This window comes from Martes martes (assembly GCF_963455335.1).
Source record: "Martes martes genome assembly, chromosome: 4".
Classification (NCBI taxonomy): domain Eukaryota; kingdom Metazoa; phylum Chordata; class Mammalia; order Carnivora; family Mustelidae; genus Martes; species Martes martes.
Window position 1 is genome coordinate 105,050,220 of NC_137891.1, and position 14,337 is coordinate 105,064,556.

Genomic DNA, 14,337 nt, shown 5'->3' on the forward strand with positions numbered 1-14,337 from the left:
CAAATACATAAATCTTTAAAACAAACACACAAAGAAAAAACCAAAACAGGCCATTATAAAGAAACACAAAAGCTTGATATTGATATGAATAAATCTGCAATAGAATATTAATCCTAATACATATTAAGAAACTCTGTTATCTGTACATATACACTCTCATTTAATATTCATGAAAATCCTGCCAAGTAATATTTATTTGCAGTTTTGACATAAGGAAAAAGACACACAAAAGAACAAATAATTTGCTTGAAGTCACATATCTACAAAGTGATCTTGGCTAGGATGTGGATCCACAGTTCTCAATCATTACATTTTATTTTTTTTGGGCCCATTGAGTCCAGACACATGTTGGCCCAATATGTATCAAACATGTACAAAATATATCAAACATATATAAAACACACAAAAAAGAGGATAAATCTCAGTGCACAGAATGTAATGAGTTTTATGTGCAAACAGGGAAGGGTGAGTCAGGAAAGGCTTGATATATAATTTTAGTTATAAGGTAAGAATGGAGAACCTGAAACTTAGGGACATTGGGTTACTTGTCTAATAAGAGAATATGTTTGACTTCCACAAGAATTTTGTTTTAGGAAAAAGTGGTAGTTTCATCTAAAAAAATAGCTTGAGTAAAAATTGTACCTGACTTTGAAAATTACCTTGCATAGTTTTAACTTATTTTTGCCCAAGAGGCAGATATACAGAATGTTTTTAAACAGGAAAAGTATATCATAACGTGTGTTGGTTAGTTTGGCATGAGTACCTTTGAAGCCAGGAACTAGTTAGAAAGTTATTAAAATATTTTAGGAAAGCATTTCTCAAAGTGTGTTTCACAGAATACTGGTTCTTAGAGGTTCTAGAAGCTATTGTTATTTACTTAAGTTGCTGTGTTGAAATAAGATTGGAAATTTTGTATTAAACAAGTTGACAAGGTTTCTTTATTGGAAGACATCTCTGCTCATGAGCATTTAGATCTTTACAATGGTGTAAAGCATGGGGCATTTTTAAATGTTCGTAAACATCACAGAAAGTTGTTTTTGTTTTTGTTTTTGTTTTTGCAGTGATTTTGGAGGGCCAGTGTTCTCAATGCCCTGAAAAATGCTGGTTTGATTATAGGTGATGGAATAAGGAAAAAAATAATTTAGGAATATTTCTTTTGGTAAAGAAAGGTGTGATGGGATTATTGTCTGGTTTAGAGAGGACAGGATAAAGCAATATTAAAGTTAGATCCACAACTTTGAATTTAAATGACAAGGAAAAAAAAAACACTTAAAAAGTGACGGTGTATGACTGCTTAGATGGGGGAAGTAAAAATGGAGATGAATTTCATTTTAGGTGAAGAATCTAGGTGGTCACTGGTATTTGATGAATGTCCCCCTCACTCTTTCCTCTATGTTAATCAGCCAACTTTCTACTTCTGATGCCTCCTTCCATGCGAAGGACTCCTGATTGGAGGAACAGTCTTGTCTTCTGACCACTTCCTTGTTCCATGAGAAGACTGGCTTATCTTATTGGTGAATTTCAAAGTTTTGGTTGGAGGAAAAGGGGATCTGCCTATTGAAAGCAAACAAACAAACAAACAAACAAACAAAAAAACTATGTCCCCATGGGGACAGCTCTGGTTTTGAGTGCTGCACTATGAAGTGGTGTGGCAATGTGCCGAATTACAAATACCACATAGTATCAAAACTAAAGCATGTTCTCCAATCTAGATTGTATCCGTGTAGTAACTGGTATTTTGATTTATCTAGTTATCTCTTTTATCTGTCCCTCAGTTGGTTCAGAATGTAGCAAAGGCATTTCCTCAGCTTCTCTGAAGCCCTCATGAGGGCCACAGCACAGCCCCACAGCTCCTCAGTTTCATACCTTCTCCGTCCAAGAGAGCAATTTAACCTGAGATGTTAAAATCCAAACTGTAAGTTCACGTTAGAAACAACCTGATGCTCCAGTTGGGGTAAGTGTCTCTCTCTGGTTGGAAGGCATATTCACTTGGTAGAAGTACAGCCACTGTGGGCAGTATAGTATAAAAATTATTGGTTAACTTAACATGACTACCTTTAAGGTTAGTTTATTGTGAGCTCAAGAAAAGCTCCACGAAGTAGGGATGGGTTACCTAGTCAGAATAACCAGGCAAGACCAGCAACAGACTTGGGTTTGAGGGGAAAGTAAGTGCAAATTAGCATCGGTATACATAGAGGAATTTATTTTGCTTTTCCTAAGATGCCCTGGTATGTCCTGAAGGCCTGAGACAGGACAAATGAGACAACATGAATTCATGTTTATCTAGTGTATTTGCAATGGCAATGACTAAGTTGGTGGAGAACACAACTTTTCCAAAAGTTCCCTAAATCATTTCCTAAGATGGAACTAGCTAAATAAGCTTTGGATTTACATCTAATTACTATTTACATATAGCTTTTTGCATTAAAATTTCATAAGCAACCTCCAAACTGATCTAACCACTAGTAGTATATGAGTTTGTTCTCAGTTGGCTCACAGCTAGCTCTGCTCATCAGTCAAGCCAAACTGTGCCCCTGGCTCATCTCACTCTTGTGGTTGTAAAGCGGTAAATCCAGAGCAATCTTCATTATCCCATCTCCCTTCCATAATATCTCCTGAGACCACTAATCTGATGTACTATATTTCTCATTTACCAAAATTAAAATATTTCCTTCTCTTGATACAACAAGATTTCCCTTCTGATGGTTATTATTCAACCCTCCTATAAAATTAGCATATATCTTTTAGAATTTATTAATTCCCTTAAGGAAGATGCCCTCTCTGTATATATTTTTTAACGTTCCATTTCCATAAGTCAGTACTCATCATCAATGTAACATATTATAATAGCAATGCTGAGGCGCAGTGATAGGACATACTTTTGGACCTGATACCACAAGGGCACTCAAGTGCATGGTCAATAAAGTAGGCTCACAGCAGTACAGAGAAGGACTAGCCCACCCTAATGTTAAACAATCACCTTGAAAAAGTAGGTATGCAGGGGCACCTTGGTGGCTCAGTGGGTTAAGCCTCTGCCTTCCGCTCAGGTCATGATCTTGGAGGTCCTGGGAGCAAGCCCTGCATCCAGCTCTCTGCTCAGAGGGGAGCCTGTTTCCCCCCCTTTCTCTCTGCCTGTCTCTCTACATACTTGTGATCTCTCTTTATCAAATAAATAAATAAAATCTTTAAAAAAAAGAATAAGAAAGATAAAGTAGGTATCCTAGGCCCATTTAAATAAATTATTTTATCTTGGATTTGAAAACAGATGATGATAAAGATAATAATTGAAAAAAAAACAAAATTCTATGGTATTCATGAACAATATCACTTTGATATGATCTATTTAATAAGGAGACCACAAGAGTCTTACCAAGTGTATTTGTTTCATACTGAAACCTGAAAATATGATATGTATTTGATTCTTCTTCCTGCCATTAACTATTTGAGAATCCCCTAGACTCTCAAGCCTGGAGTGATAAGGTGAAATAATAGTGTTAGAAAATTTGCATTATGATTCTAATTTTAAATCATGGAAGAAGAAAGAATAAATATGAAATTTTACAAGCTGTCACATCAATTTGCCATTCTCCATCTTTATAAATGCCCTTCAGCCTGAAAAAAGCAAATATTATTTAGAAGGAAGAATTCTCTTCCTTATTGCTATGAGAATCAAAGGAGAAAGTGATTGTATCTCTTATGGCTGAGAGTAAAATAGCTTTCTAAAAATTAACTAAATCAGTGTCTAGATATTTACCCCGAGTAATGTACTATGAGAATCATGACTTTAGGGCAAGGATTCAGGTCAGTTTATTTTTATCCTATAGAAAACATCCCAGGAATAATATCAAGGGAGGAGAAATGTAATAATTCAGGTACTTTTGGGATAAACCAATCAGAAATGCCCCCCAGACTGTGATCTGTTCACTTTTTTGGCCCTTTAAATATTGCTTAAAACTGTATTTGAATAACTTCATGCAATTTGTTGTGGTTCTAATCAACTCAGGCATTGACATATCCGAGAATGATTCTTTTCCTTTTGCAAGGATTGCATTAATGGCAACAGACAAGTTGTCATAAAGGATTTTCTTGCTGTCTTTTGGTGCATCTAATGTAGGGACATATGAACTAATCAGTGTCATTGTTTGAACTCCCTCCAGCCTCAATTTTAATGTCTTAAGCCTGAGGCTGACCATATGGCTCAAAAATAAGTCTTTTCACCTTCTAAAAGGTCACAGTCTATCTTTAGTTACATTTTTAAAACTGCTTTAAGCTCATGATTCAAGTACCTGGGTGACTTTCAGAAATGATAAATCTTTCCTGAGAATAAATGTGACTTGTTTACTGAGGAACAAAACAAAGCAAGCCAATGTATCCAAATACATTTTAATATGTTGGAAAAATACATCTTAAAAGTGATGGAATCTTGAAATTTGTGGGTATTTTAATTATTTTAACATGTAATGAGGAAGAATCAAAATTATCTCTAACGCTAAGGAGGAATCTAAATAAGGGTGCAGTGGCATTTTCTTATCAGATAGCTCACCTTTATCATCAATAATCAATTAGGAAAAATGAAAGCAACCTATATATAGACATAGGTATTGATATATAGATATTTTAGTACTCTTTCTTTTTAAAACCCAGTTTCTGGATTGGAGCTACACAACTGTACATTCTTTATATATTTTTCTTTTTCTAGATTTTTTTTATAATTTGATGATTATATTTACATTTCAATGTAAAATTCTTAGCATATTAGAAAACAGAATTTCCTTTTCTTGTATTCTGGGAACTATTTATTAACCAAAGAAGCACTAAAATTGGTTTAAAAAAAAAAAGACAAATGATTCTCAGTTGCAAATTACATTTTCCTTTAGGAATTTAAGAAAATGAAATGAAACGAAATGAAATATTTTTCCAAAACTCATTATGTTACACATCTAAAACACAAAGTCTAGATTAGTACTTCACTAAGTGCCCAACGTGTGTTCAGGACCTGAGGGCATTCACTTGTTACTTCATACACTCCCAATCCTTGAATCACTTTGGTCTGAAGAAGGCAGCAATCAGAAGACAATGCTCTCTCAAATCTGTAGCTTGTGAATTGACACAAAAACTTTACCCTGGATGCCTGCAAATCTACAGCTTAACTCCTACTGTCTTCTGCGCCTCCTTACTAGATTCTCTGATTTACACTCATCTCTTCATGTAAGACCCTCACCCTGAGTCACATCCAGCATAGTTCTGATCATTTGTTGCATACTTGCCACACTCATTTCACTGAGAACCAATTCTCAGGTTTCTAAGTACAATTTAAATTTAAGTTACCTCCCTGAATGCTGACATTTCTCCTAGCCCCACTCACACTTGTTGGTTATCTTACTTTTTCTATCAGTCCGTTGTCATACTCCTACTATGCATACTGGTCAAGTCTGCAAACAGACCAAACCCCAACACAAAGGGGCCTTTAAGAATATATTTTATGAGTGTTTTCTTAATACCCTGAATACATGAATGTGTTTTTTAAGATAAATATATTTTCACAGGTAGTTATAAGGATGTTCCCTCTCATGGGGAAACAAATGAGATCAATGAACTGTCAATACCTGAAACTACTATCGCACTGTATGTTAACTCTCTGGTATTTAAATACAAACTTGAAAAAAATAAAATAAACTGTCAATAACTTTCTGGGTTTTGTTTGCTTGTTTGTTTTTTAAAGTCAAGTAGTCCACAATCTACATGCCTTTTCCAAAAAGTAAGCCGCTGGAGTGGGTGAAAAGAGTATGTTCTGTCGGTAAAACCTCTGCAGAAGGGTTTCTTGGTTAAAAACTCATCCTTGATTAATACCCAACATTTGTATCAACACAGATGGAACTGGAGGGGATTATGTTCTCTGCTTAAGTTAAACAGAGAAAGACAATTATATGGTTTCACTTATTTGTGGAACATAAGGAATAGCACGAAGGACATTAGGAGAAGAAAGGGGAAAATGAAGGGGGTTAATCAGAGTGGGAGACGAACCAAGAGAGACTATAGACTCCAGGAAACAATTTGAGGGTTTCAGAGGGTGGGGGTGATGGGGGCGAATGACTGAGACTGGTGGTGGGTATAAGGAGGGTATGTGTTGCAATGAGCACTGGGTGTTATATACAAATAATAAATCATGGAACATTATGTCAAAAACTAATGATGTATTGTATGGTGACTAATATAAAAATACAAAGCAACAACAACAACAAACCCTCATCCTTGGTTTTTGTTGTTGTTGTTTAAATAAAAAATTTAGGGAAACATGTATCCATCAGCATTCCAAATGAGTTAATAGACATTGGTGACTGGATGCCCTCATTGAATCAACATCCTAAATTTACAGTCATTTATCTTCTCAGTCATCCAACACACACAGACACAGACACATACACACACTCACACCACTACTATATTTATATAAATATAAATATATATATATACATATATATATATATTTACATCTTGTGATTACAACCATCAAAGTATAGTCTAGTCATGAAAAACAATTACAGTTTTGGATGTTGTTTCATAAATAAATTCTTTCCTTAAAATATATGCTTACACAAAGTCATACAAATTGTAAGACAGAAATTTGATGAAATACTGCAAAATGAAAACATATGTTCATTTGCCTCCAGGGCAATAAACAAAGTATTAAAACTGCCCCAGAGGACTCCTCTATGGCCTCTCTTAAACTCTATTCTCCCTTTCCCCAAAGGTAACACCACCCTAACATCTTAAAAAATATATATACTTTGCCTGTTTGTGAGTGGTATATAAATGGAATCATACAGTATATATTAGTTTGTGTCTGTCTTCTTTAGCTTAACGTTACATTTGTAGATTTACCCGCATACTTTCATGCAGGAGCGTTTGTACATTTTCACTGTGGAGTTTCCACTGTATAAATAAAATAGTTATCCATTCTAGTGTTCTTAAACTACTTCTTAAACTATTTGGTATTTTGGCAATTAATTAAAGCAGCTATGGAGAGTCTGTACTTTTATTTTGGTCCATATATGTTTACATTTCTCTTGAGTTTGTGCTTAGGAATAGAGTTACTAAGCCATAGGACTTGAATTTTTTTTCAAATTTACAAAATAATTGGCAAATATTTATTGAAAGTGCCTGTACCCAACCTCACACCACTAGTTAAGAGAGTTCCAACTGCACCATGTTTTCTTTGACTCTTGGAATTTTCATTCTGTTTAATTTCAGCGATTCTGAACAGAATGTAGATAGTAACATTTTTATTTTAATTTGCTTTGCCTGGCAACTAAAAAGAGTCTCTTCATATATTTTTTTTTCTTTATATTTAGATATTCTCTTTTCCACAGAGTGTTTGTTAAAGTCTGTTGTCTAATGGATTGTCTATTCTGTCTTTGAGTTCGCTTTATGCTCTGGATTTGAGCCCTAGGGAGGTGTATGTATGGCCAATATATCCTCCCTTGTCTTTCATTCTCTTAATTTCGTCTATTAATGGAGGGTTTATAGTCTTAATGTAATCTAATTTCATAGCTATTTATTTACTCTACAACTCATGCTTTTTATTACCTATTGAGAGACTATTTTTTTCCTTAGCATGAAGATAATTTTCCATATGATCTTTTGGAAGCTTTATTGTAATCATTCAAGTAGATGCATTGTGGATGTTAAGATGCATTTTCCCTAGTTAATCCAATTATTTTATTATCTTTTTAAGAAGAATATCCCTTCCACTTCCTTTGGAGCTGCATCTTAGTCATAAACCAAGTGTCTATCTGCATCTTAGTCATAAACCAAGTGTCTATCTATGTATGAGTCTCTTTCCAGACTCATTAGTCTATTCTATTTTCCACTTTTTTTTTTTTACAAAAATCATTATGTATCAATTACTCTATTGTGATCATTTTGATATCTGTGAAATCAAGCAAGTCTTCCTAATTTGCCCTCCGTCAGGATTATTTTGACTCTTAGCTTGTTATTTTTCCCTGAAAAAAAGTTTAGAATCTTGAGTTATGCTGGAATAAAGCTATTTATTCAATAAATACTTGTCTAGTTAAGGGAGAGATGATGTCTTTAAACTCTCAACCCTTTCAACTTATTAACATGGTACATACAACATTTAATCTAGGTCTTCCTTGATTTTTTTTTAATTTTATTCCTTTTATTACAAAAAAAAATAAATTTTATTCCTTTTATTGCACCTTTTATTACACTCCCCCTTTTTTTTTTCTCTTCCTAACTTACTGTACTGGCTATAACAACCTAGACAATGATGAATAGAAATGTGAAAGAACCCATTCTCGTCTTATTTCCTGATGACAGAGAAAAGCTTTTAACATTTCACCATTATAAAAATTCCTTCTTATTGTTCCTTTAAAAATATCCTTTATCAGGTTAAAAATGTGCTTTCTTTCCTAGACTTCTGAGTTTTTATTACAACGATGACAGTGATGATAACAGTGATGATGATGATGATGATGACTTAAATTTTAATAGCTGTTTTTATGAGAATCTCTAAAGAACAGTTTTATTCTTTAGTCATTTGTGCACTTTTTTAGTTACGTTTTTTTTGCAAAACACTTGCACAACAGTAAATATTCTCTTACAATATAATTTATAGTAACACCTTTTTTTTCTAGAACATAAATGTGGCATTTCCTGTTTAATCAGCTCTTAGTTTTTTGAAGTTGAGACTCGATATGCTTATTAGCACAAAAAAAACACTACTCCCAACATCCAGTTTGATATAATTTTTTGCACCTTAATGTTTTCCTTAAAATTTTTTGATATAGGCGTATTCAGTCAGATCATATATACTCTTAATTCTTTAGCTAAATATAGTGAAACTTCTCCTAATAATAATTATACTAACGTGCCCTTCAGTTGGGAATATTTGAATCTATTCCATCTCCTTACACTAGTTATTGCATTTTAAAATATTATTTTCAGCATGCTATGTGAAATTCGTATCTCATTTTAATTTTCATTGTACAATAGGCTTTTTAATTGGAAAAAGATAGATATACAACTATTATTTCCAGAACTATTAATATTAAAGTTTGGCTTATGAAAGAGATAAATCTGTAAAATAGGAAATAGAACAGCTTGTTATTTCAACTTAGTGGGGGTTATGACCCCACTATAAAAAAAGTTCTTTTTTTTAAATTATGTTCAATTAGCCAACATATAGTACTAAGCATCAAATACTTTCAATCTGGTTCCAAATCAAAATTTTCTCATTTATCACAAATGATTATACAACATGTGAGCTATATAAGCAAAATTTCTTTTAAGTCATCCTTAATCAATCTGCAAATAGAATTACTCATAAAATTACATTTGATGCACAACATATGTCCACCTTTAAATCCAAAACACTTGCAGTTATTTCTTACTTTTCAAAGAAAACCTTTAAAATTTTAAATATTTTACATAAAAGACCAATGAGGGATGTATTCTTTGCATTTCTACTACTAATACGTTGTTTATATCATTCGCAATACTCATTCTTGTTCATGTACCATGAAATGCTTCAATTTAGTCCATTTTAGATAAGCATTTATTTCTCAATTCTCTGGTCACTTTGGCTATTACTTCATAGATGATTTCACAACAGGAATGCTGAATAAGTAAATTCACCTGGCTTGAACTACAAACAATATCCACGTATTATTTTAAATTCTATGTTAATTCTCTAAATGCAACTTTAATCTCCTCACCAAGATGTAGAAAGATAATGTCAGTAATTTATAACTCCTTCTGATAAAGAATATTATATGAAATGTTAGGGGTGGTTCCCAGGTGCTAGTTTCACAGTGATTTATAGTATGATGTTGTTTCCTTGTCTTTTATTGCAGGGAGTTAAATAGGAAAAGATTGATTTTGCTACTATTGCATTTAATCAAGATTTTTAGAAAGTGAAAGACAGCTGTCACTTGCTACATGAAATGCATAAAGAAAGAAACCTTTATTATTTTTAGATACTCAATTCAAAGAAGTTTTTCTTTCCTTCTGTGAGATGCAGGGCCTTGACTCTATGATCATATTTTTTTAATGGATACACTTTCTAAAAACAAGCCAATAAAAGCTTGGAAATAAAATACAAAGCTTTTCCTCACATAGATAAAAATGACAGTCACTGTAGTAAATGGGCATTTAATAGTTATGATGATTATGGCCATCTAGACTGAAATTTTCTCTAATCACATTTTTGGTTTTCTCCCGAGATCTATCCCTCAGAATTGAAGAACTTGTCTAGCAATCATTTGATGTATAATGCTTTGAGCTTCATAGGAATAAAGTACTGACTTGTGTCTAGGCATTCTTGCGGAATGTAATACTCAACACAATGCTATGTAGAGCATTACTCATGGGCCGTTGGCCACAGTCTAGTAAAACCCCCTATAATTCACAAACTGTTGAGACGATTCTTTGGTTTCCTGGATGGATAACACATGGTTACTTCTAACTCTGCAGTTCCAGCCAAAATATTTTAAATTATTGCCAGAGGAGCCATTGGCAGTTTGATTTTTCTTAGCTTTTAGTTTGGGTTTATGACTGAAGATTTTAAACGTGAAATTCTACTGAAGAGTAAATGTCCCAGAAATTAATTGGTACCATGCTAGTGTTTATTTTTAGTAACAGAATCTCCATACATTTAATGTGTTGGGTTTTTTAACTAAATCACTATATATGTAACCTTTAGATACACTTTTTAGAAGATTTATCTCTTTATTTAGGAGAGAGAGAGAGAGCACAGGGGAGAGAGGCAGAGGGAGAGAGAATCTCAAGCAGACTCCCCATTGAGCATGAAGTTGGACTCTGGGTTCAAACTTACCACCCCGCGATCCTGACCTGAGCTGAAACCAAGAGTTGGGTGCTCAACCGACTGGGCCACCAAGGCCCCAGATACAATTTTTCTTAGTCTTGCTCATATGAGTTGTTTTCATTTATACTTATAAATATATTAGGCACATAAATGAATGCATAAACTAATGTTCTTGGTTTTTTCTACTAATGGAATAGATTTGTCCCATTTTGGGGTTCCCTTGATGTTTAAGATCATCCTATTACTGATCTCAAGAAGAGCCACTGATTCATTGCATCAATGTATTTCCACCAGCAAGTTATGAGAATTCCAGCTCCTCCTTATTATTGGTGGCACTTGCTGCAGTGTTTCTAATTTAACCCAGGCTGGTGAGTTTGTTTTGTCACTTTTGGGTTATAAATTGAATTTTGTAATTGATTAATGGTGTTGAGAAACATTCTGTATTCTTTTTGGCTTTAATTTGGATCCTCGATTGTCTATTTTTTAAATAGATTTATAGGTTTGTGCAATGCAAGTTTTTCTTTTTTTTAAAACAAGATATGTGTAGTGAAAATATTTTCTCATAGTCAGTGACTTACCTTTTCAGTCCCTTACTGGTGCCTTTTAACAGACAGATCTTTATAGTTTTTGTACAGATTTATCACTGTATCTTTTATTGTTTGTGCTTATTGCTTTATGTTGAAGAAAAATCTGCATCGGGGATCCTGGGTGGTATAGCTGGTTGAGTGGCTGACTCTTGGTTTCATCTCAGGTAGTGATCTAAGGGTCCTGAGATCAGGCCCCTCCTCAAGCTCTGAGATCAGCATTGGAGTTGGCTTGGGTTTCTCTCTCTCCCTCTTCTTTGCCCCTCCCCACTGCACTTTCTTTCTATCTCTAAAATAAATAAATAAATAAATAAATAAATAAATAAATAATTTAAAAAATATGTATATATGTGAAGCTATTTTCCTATAATTTTTATGGAAGCTGTATATTTTACTTTCACATTTAGGTCTATGAACTATCAGGATTTTTTTTTTTTTTTTGGTATGGTGTGCAGTAATGATGAAAATGGATTTTTTCTCATATGGATACACCCATGGATGCAACATGATTTGTTGAAAACAACACCATTTTCCAAGTTCATTGCACTTGCACCTATTTTGTTGTCAGATGACCTTTGTGGGGGTGTTTTCTTGATTCTCAATTCTATGCAAGTAGTCTATCTATCCTTGAATAAATGTCATACTGTTTTAATTGCTATAGCTTTATAATAATTATTAATATTTTCAAGTGCAAGTGCTTCAATGTTGTTCTTCAATGTCTTTAGAATTTTCAAAGCTTCTTTAAATTTTCTATTTTCTTATAAATTCTAGAACTATCTTATTCCCAAAATCCCATTCCCACTCACAGGAAAACGAAAAGAGCAACTTCTTGGTATCATGATGGTGATTTCATTGAATCTCAAGATCGGTTTGAGAAGAATTAGCCATTTAATAATTCTAAATCACCCAAAACTTCTGTTAGGTGTCTTTAATTATTTTCCCGACATATCTTTTATTATACATATTCATAGGTATTTGATTTTTTTTAATTTTGCAAGTAATGTTTTTTTTTAATTTTTTTATTTTAATAAACATATAATGTATTTTTATCCCCAGGGATACAGGTCTGTGAATCGCCAGGTTTACACATTTCACAGCACTCATCATAGCCCATACCCTCCCCAATGTCCATTTCCCCACCACCCTCTCCCGTCCCCCCTCCCCCCAGAAACCCTCAGTCTGTTTCTTGAGATTGAGTCTTTTATGGTTTGTCTCCCTCCCAATCCCATCTTTTCATTTTTTCTTTTCCTACCTCCCCCCAAACCACCCCCCCGCCTTGCATCTCCACTTCCTCATATCAAAGAGATCATATGATAGTTGTCTTTCTCCGATTGACTTATTTCGCTAAGCATGATACCCTCTAGTTCCATCCACATCGTCGCAAATGGCAAGATTTCATGTCTTTTGATGGCTGCATAGTATTCCATTGTGTATATATACCACTTCTTCTTTATCCATTCATCTGTTGATGGGCATCTAGGCTCTTTCCACAGTTTGGCTATTGTGGACATTGCTGCTATAAACATTCGGGTGCACGTGCCCCTTTGGAGCACCACGTTTGTATCTTTAGGATATATACCCAGTAGTGCAATTGCTGGGTCATAGGGTAGCTCTATTTTCAGTTTTTTGAGGAACCTCCACACTGTTTTCCAGAGTGGTTGCACCAGCTTGCATTCCCACCAGCAGTGTAGGAGGGTTCCCCTCTCTCCGCATCCTCGCCAGCATCTGTCATTTCTTGACTTGTTAATTTTAGCCATTCTGACTGCTGTGAGGTGGTATCTCATTGTGGTTTTGATTTGTATTTCCCTGATGCCGAGTGATGTGGAGCATTTTTTCATGTGTCTGTTGGCCATCTGGATGTCTTCTTTGCAGAAATGTCTGTTCATGTCCTCTGCCCATTTCTTGACTGGATTATTTGTTCTTTGGGTATTGGGTTTGATAAGCTCTTTATAGATTTTGGATACTAGCCCTTTATCTGATATGTCGTTTGCAAATATCTTCTCCCATTCTGTCAGTTGTCTTTTGGTTTTGTTCACTGTTTCCTTTGCTGTGCAAAAGATTTGATCTTGATGAAATCCCAATAGTTCATTTTTGCCCGTGCTTCTGTTGCCTTTGGCGATGTTCCTAGGAAGAAGTCGCTGCGGTTGAGGTCAAAGAGGTTGCTGCCTGCATTCTCCTCAAGGATTTTGATAGATTCCTTTCGCACATTGAGGTCCTTCATCCATTTTGAGTCTATTTTCGTGTGTGGTGTAAGGAAATAGTCCAATTTCATTTTTCTGCATGTGGCTGTCCAATTTTTCCAGCACCATTTGTTGAAGAGGCTGTCTTTTTTCCATTGGATATTCTTTCCTGCTTTGTCAAAGATTAGTTGACCATAGAGTTGAGGGTCTATTTCTGGGCTCTCTATTCTGTTCCATTGATCTATATGTCTGTTTCTGTGCGAGTATCATACTGTCTTGATGATGACAGCTTTGTAATAGAGCTTGAAGTCTGGAATTGTGATGCCACCGACTTTGGCTTTCTTTTTCAATATTCCTTTGGCTATTCGAGGTCTTTTCTGGTTCCATATGAATTTTAGGATTATTTGTTCTATTTCTTTAAAAAAAAATGGATGGGATTTTGATAGGGATTGCATTAAATGTGTAGATTGCTTTAGGTAGAATAGACATTTTCACAATATTTGTTCTTCCAATCCATGAGCATGGAATATTTTTCCATTTCTTTGTATCTTCCTCAATTTCTTTCATGAGTACTTTATAGTTTTCTGAGTATAGATTCTTTGCCTCTTTGGTTAGATTTATTCCTAGGTATCTTATGGTTTTGGGTGCGATTGTAAATGGGACTGACTCCTCAATTTCTCTTTCCTCTGTCTTGTTGTTAGTGTAAAGAAATGCAACTGTTTTCTGT